Below are 5,701 nucleotides of genomic sequence, written 5' to 3'. Positions count from 1 at the left end.
CCGAGCCCGGGGGCTCTGTGGCAGTCTTAGCAGAAACGGTCATTCTCACTGCAGAGGGCAGGACGCGGGCGCCGGCGGTGTCCAGTCCCTTCCACGTCCTGCAGCTGCGGGAGGTCGGGGGCAGGGCTGGAACCTGCGGCCAGCACCCATCCCGGTCCCTGCCTCCCTCTTCCTCCGTTCTCTGCCCTCCCTCCCTTCCCTTCGGCTCTTCCACTGCCTGTCCGCACCCCCTCCGTCTGCCCACTCCCTATTGACATGCAGTGCAGACTTCAGAGTTAGGAGCCAACTGGCCGAGTCTTCCTGCTGGGGCGCAGAAATCGCCCGTGAATATTTCCCCGCTTTGCACTCCTGCCTCCTTAACGCTCTGCTCTGCTTCTTTCCCATCAGACGCCCCGTTTCCCCGTCAGCAACGCAGCCGCGTCCAGTTCGGACCATTCTCAGCTCTGATCGTTCCACGGGGACAGAGTTTCCCGGAAGAGTCCGTTGACCGTTGTGTTTCACCGGACACTGACTTCTGGGGCGGAATTGCGTCTCCGCCCCGAACAGGGCCTCCGCCCTCACAAGTCCGTAAACACTCCCCCCTGCACCCACCTCACCCCGCAAAGCCCCTTCTGGAAAGTTCTGAGGCGGGTGCTTGGTCCGAAACAAGGGGTGCAGTACAGGCCAGGGGATTGGCTTCACAAGAGACGTGCTAAAATCAGCTCTTCAAGATGGGGCTGAAATAGCAACCGAAGGATTCGGGACTGCGCCGCAAATACCCTTTCAAAAACGAGCACGGGCCCTCCTGCGTTCGTCGAAAACTTATTTTATTCTCCCCCGCGCTTTCTCTTTGTTGTGAACAGCTGCGACTCCTCCGTCTGGCTCAGACAGATGGCCTCCGCGCTGCACCGTGGCTTCGGTCCTCTGTTGCTAAGCAACCAAACGCATGCTAGCTGCCTCCTTTCCCTCTCCCGAGTCCTGTTTCCGCTCAGCCACGGGAAAGAACTGGCCGTGGGCTGCAACAGGCGACTTCCTCCTTCCTGGGCTGAAGAGCCCTCAGGTGTCTCCCGGGCTCCCGCCTCTTCCCGTTACAAAGTGGTTTTCCTCACCGCTTCCTACTGACATCGGCCCCTTGGGGCAGAGGCAGGCGGCCCATTCATCGGCAGTTCTGCAGCTGGGGCTCAAGGGATGAAAAGGGGCCGGCGATTGGGTGGCGTCTGAAACCGAGATTTCTGGATTGTGGTCAGGTGTGGGGTCTTGTCTGTGCCTCTCATCAGGGCACCGGTTCCCAGCAGGCACTGGAGTGTACAAACCAAACATCCGATCCGAGCAAGCAAGCACCTTTGCTCATGTCTGGGCTTAAGAAAGAGGACGATCAACTTGCCTCTTATTTGGTAGGAACTGTCAAGCAGATGACGTGAAAACGTTCACATGCATTTTGAAGACAGGGAGTTGGGGATTTCGGGAGGGAAGTAAACACTTGAAAAGCAGAGAAAGGGGAGAAGTTTTTAGAAGACTCCAGGTCACGGTGGGGTCCTAGAGTCTTTCAAATCTCATCTCATGCCCCTTAATTCACACCATTGTTTCCTCATCCCGACAGTCACAAATCTCAGATAATTCGGTGAAGGTTGACTCAACTCAGAAATCACTGGATGTGGCATGGGGGTGGGTACCTCGAGGCTGACATTTTGGAAATCATGTCCATTGCTCCTCACTCTTCGATGTCAAACCTCACTTTCTGGAGGAAAATCCAAGGCCGAGGGGAAGGGCTTCTTGTACTGGGACATCGGAACACACGAGGGTGCAGAATCGCAGGCTCTGAAAAGCAGCATAAACAGGAGAATTACGGCGCTGTCCAGTTACCGCAAGTTTAATGATAGTTTTGGTTCCCTCAAGTTGATGTGAAATAGTGCAGAGTGGTCTCTGCAGAGGCAGGGACCGGCCTTCTTCTCCGGGACACTTTGGTCCCTAGGTGCGTGTTCTCAGCAGGGTCGCCATAAATGTCCTCTGTCCCGGCTGAGTGTGGGGACTTTGCTTTCTCCATCCCCGTTTCTGGTGTCTGACGGGTGCTATCCACGTGGGCTGGCCTCTTGCCCGAAGAAGGTTCTAGCAGCAGACACTGGCCATGCTCAGCTGGTCACTGTGGCCAGGCCCCGCCACACCGTTTGTCTTGGAGGTCAGTCAGTCTGGCCCCAGGGAGACCCAGTGCCAGCGAGGACCTGTGCTCTGCAGCTGACCCCCTCCAAGGTCCCGTGGTCTCTCGCCCCTTCTGGACCTTCTGGGGCTGCCTGCTGAGGTGTCCTACTGTGGCACTGCTGTGTGGGCTGTGTGAGTGGGGGCCAGCGTGGCCTGGACCTGCGGGGGGGGGGGGGGGCGTGTCTGCACCCTTAGTGGGGACCGTGCCTGACTCTGTGTGTGTGGGGTTGGGAGTCTTCTGGGCAGTGGCTGGAGTGTTTTGTCTGGTCCTGTGGAAGAGGAGACATTGATGGAAGACTGGAAATGTTAAGTTCATGTGTGTATGCGTAAACATATGTGTTTATATGTGTGCGTGTGTTTGGGCGCAGGCACACATGCATGTTCAATTCGTACACGTGAATATGTGTGTGTGTTTATGGGGGGAGTGGATATTAAACATGACTGAACCCCCACAAAACAATTTCACCTCATTCCTTCAACAGGTGCCTCATATACTCCTCACATCTCACTTTAGTCTGTGATTGTAAATAAAATTAAGTAAAATAACTTATATTCAGATACATGGTTAAAGGTCTGTAAAACCAGAAATATCATCAGATCAGATCTCTGGGTCTTTTTCTTTCTTTCTTTTCTTTTTTTTTAAATCTGGAGCTTCAGTGCGTCTCCGGCCCTCTGATTGAGGAGACACTCAGGAAAACTAAATAACAGATTCAAGTAAAACAAACTCACTCTGATTCACGGGCTCAGGGACGTTCGGTGCCCCTTCATCGTCGTCCCAGAATGTTTTATCACGTCATTTCAGACTGCGCGTCTCTGCTGGGGCCTGCATTCCAGGCGAGGCAGGGAGGCCTCGAGGGCGAGGGCCCACCTCTGTGGGTGGGGGGGTGGCTGGCCGCCATGACCGTGGACTTGGGCCAAGGCAGCCCCGGGGAGCTCGACCTTCCAGCAGAGGTGACCTCAGAATTAACGTCAGGAGCACAGGGTGCACGTCCTCCCCCCACCTCCCTTGGTGGGGATTCTGACTGCGCTGCCCACAGATTTCTGGCTCTCTGTTCCCTACTTATGAGCGGTTTCCCACGGGCTAAATATTTTAAATTCTGGTGGGCAATGCCTGCGTCTGAGTCCATCTACAGATCACATTGTTGTTTGGCTGAAGGGTAAATTCATTCCACTTTTAAAAACAGCGACAGGGTTGGTTACGAAATAATGCAAAATGGTGAGGGAGACGCCCGTGGGGTCAGAAGCTGCCCAGCCCTCCCTTCCTCCCTGCACGGTCTCCCGATGCCGCCACGCAGCCTCTGCTGGGTCAGCGCTGGTCAGCTCCCACTCAGCTGAACTTGAACTCGGAGGGGGCTGTTGTTTCAGGACGGTCCTCCGAGGGTCTACTCTACCCCCCGGTGTCTGTGAGCAGCAGTGTCCCCGAGAAGGGCGTCCCCAGAGCCTGTGTGGGGCGGCTCTGTCACACGTGTGGCCGCGTCCGCTCAGCGGCTGTGACTGTCCCCAATCATGTCCTGATTCTGGGGCCTGTCTCCCCGGCTAGGCTGTCCGTTGCTTGAACACGGGTCCAGGGAGGGATGCTTTTCTTGCTTCTGCTCCAAGCAGAGCCCAGCTCTGGGTGCCTCGCAGGGAATAACAATAATTATTATTATCTCAGGGCGGTTTAACTCGCTGGAGCCGTGAGATAGGACCCCAGGGTCATGGAACGGGGCCAGGCCTGGGCAGCCGTCACTCGGACGGCGGCTGGAGGAGGCATTCGGCAAGCCCGCCCCACGAGAGAGAGAGAGAGAGAGAGAGAGAGGGGGAGAGAGAGATTGGGTGACCTTAAGCAGAACGGTTGGGCTTGAGTCTGGGGCTGGAACATTTGGGGAACACGAAGTAAATGTGCAGATAATGTATCTGCGAGTCATAATGTTGTCAGAATTCCCGATTAGCCCGGCATTCTTTTCTGTTGAGCCGCGTCCAGCCAGGCAGGGTGTCCGGGCTCTCAGAGCCCCCCGTCCATCGAGGAGGGGATGAGATTCTCCCTCGGCGACGGACACAGGACCCAGCCCTGCAGTCACAGGCCTGTGCCACCGCCGTCCCTCCCTGCAAAGCATTGCGTGTCCTCTTCCTGCCGCACGCCTGCTTACCCTCACGACCCGGTTCAAACGCCGCTCCCACACACTGCCCCGGAACCGATTTCCCACCCCTGTGACGCCCCCCCCCCCCCCAAGGCCTGCTCTCTTCTCCTCTGCACAGCGGTCCCTGTCTGGATGCAGAACCAGCATCTCCCGAGAGCTTGTCCGATAGTCCCCCGGGGCTACCGCTGCAGACGGCCACGCACCCGGTGGTGGCAAAGCACAGAACATGCTTCTTCCACAGTCCTCGGGGCCAGCAGGTTGAGACCGAGGCACTGTCCCCACCGATGGCTCTGAGGGAGACCCCGTGTCTGGTCCTTGCTGGCGGCTGCCGAGCCCCTCTGTGGGTCTGTCCCCTGTGGCCACGCACCAGTCATCCCATCGAGGCCCATCCTCACCCCGCCTGACCTCGTCCTAACTCAGTGACGCCCGCCAAGACCCCGTTCCCAAATCCAGTCACCCTCCCAAGTGCCGGGGGCCCGGAGGGACACCACACAACCCTCAGTGACTGTCTCTGGTTTCCGTGGGAGGGCGGACGGAAACCTTGAGGCTGCCCGGATCTGCCAGCTGCGGCCCATGATCACCTCGGAAAATACGGGCGCCTGCGTGAGTGCAGAGCGGCGGTGGCCCCGGCTGGCGGGGGGAGACGGAGGAGGAGCCGCAGGTGACAGCTGGTGCAGGTGGGCACCCCTGTCGTGAGGCTCCTGGGTTGTCGCCGCTGTCCCGCTTCCCCCGGCCTGCACCGAGTCCCCCCGCCAGTGTGCCTCCGATTCCTGTGTTGGCTCTGGGCACTGTCTTCCCTGGGCACGTGGGCGGGGACGGGACAGTGGGCGGAGGTCACTGCAGCTGTGTGTGTTTCGAGCTGGCAGGGGCCTTCCCCGGAGGGACGCCCCACTTCTAAGGTGGAAACCTGGGGCCTTTCTCGGGGGCAGGAAATCCAATCAAGAGGCCGCACCGCATTCCTGGAAAAGCCGTTCCAGGAAGAGAGGTCCCCAAGGGGCGTTCAGTCCTCCTGCGCAGGGTCATTAAAAAAAATCCGCACAAAACGTCCTGTAGCGCACTCCTGACAGCTGCAGGAAACTTCTCTTCGCGCTCAGCATCCCGATGCGGATGCTGAGAGACAGGGACCCCCGTGAGGACGAAGAGGCCCTCGGAGCAGGGGAGCAGCCCCCAGGACAACCGCGTCGAACACCTGCCATTCGCAGACGTCTGTGTGTTGTGACTGAGTGTCAGTCTCTGGGAGGCGGTTTGGCTCACTCAAACCGGTGAGCGATCTCAAGGGGACACACTCTGATAACATCAGCGATCTGCATTCATTCCTTTGCTCCTCCACCCGAGACCACTCCGAGCATGGGCCGTTCCCTTTGCTGGGGAGTCCCCGTCACGGACGTGGTGGACACGGGACTCGC

This window comes from Sturnira hondurensis, unplaced genomic scaffold (genome assembly GCF_014824575.4).
Source record: "Sturnira hondurensis isolate 20B ecotype Veracruz unplaced genomic scaffold, ASM1482457v3 Scaffold0018805, whole genome shotgun sequence".
Classification (NCBI taxonomy): domain Eukaryota; kingdom Metazoa; phylum Chordata; class Mammalia; order Chiroptera; family Phyllostomidae; genus Sturnira; species Sturnira hondurensis.
Note: the sequence above shows the minus strand (reverse complement) of the source record.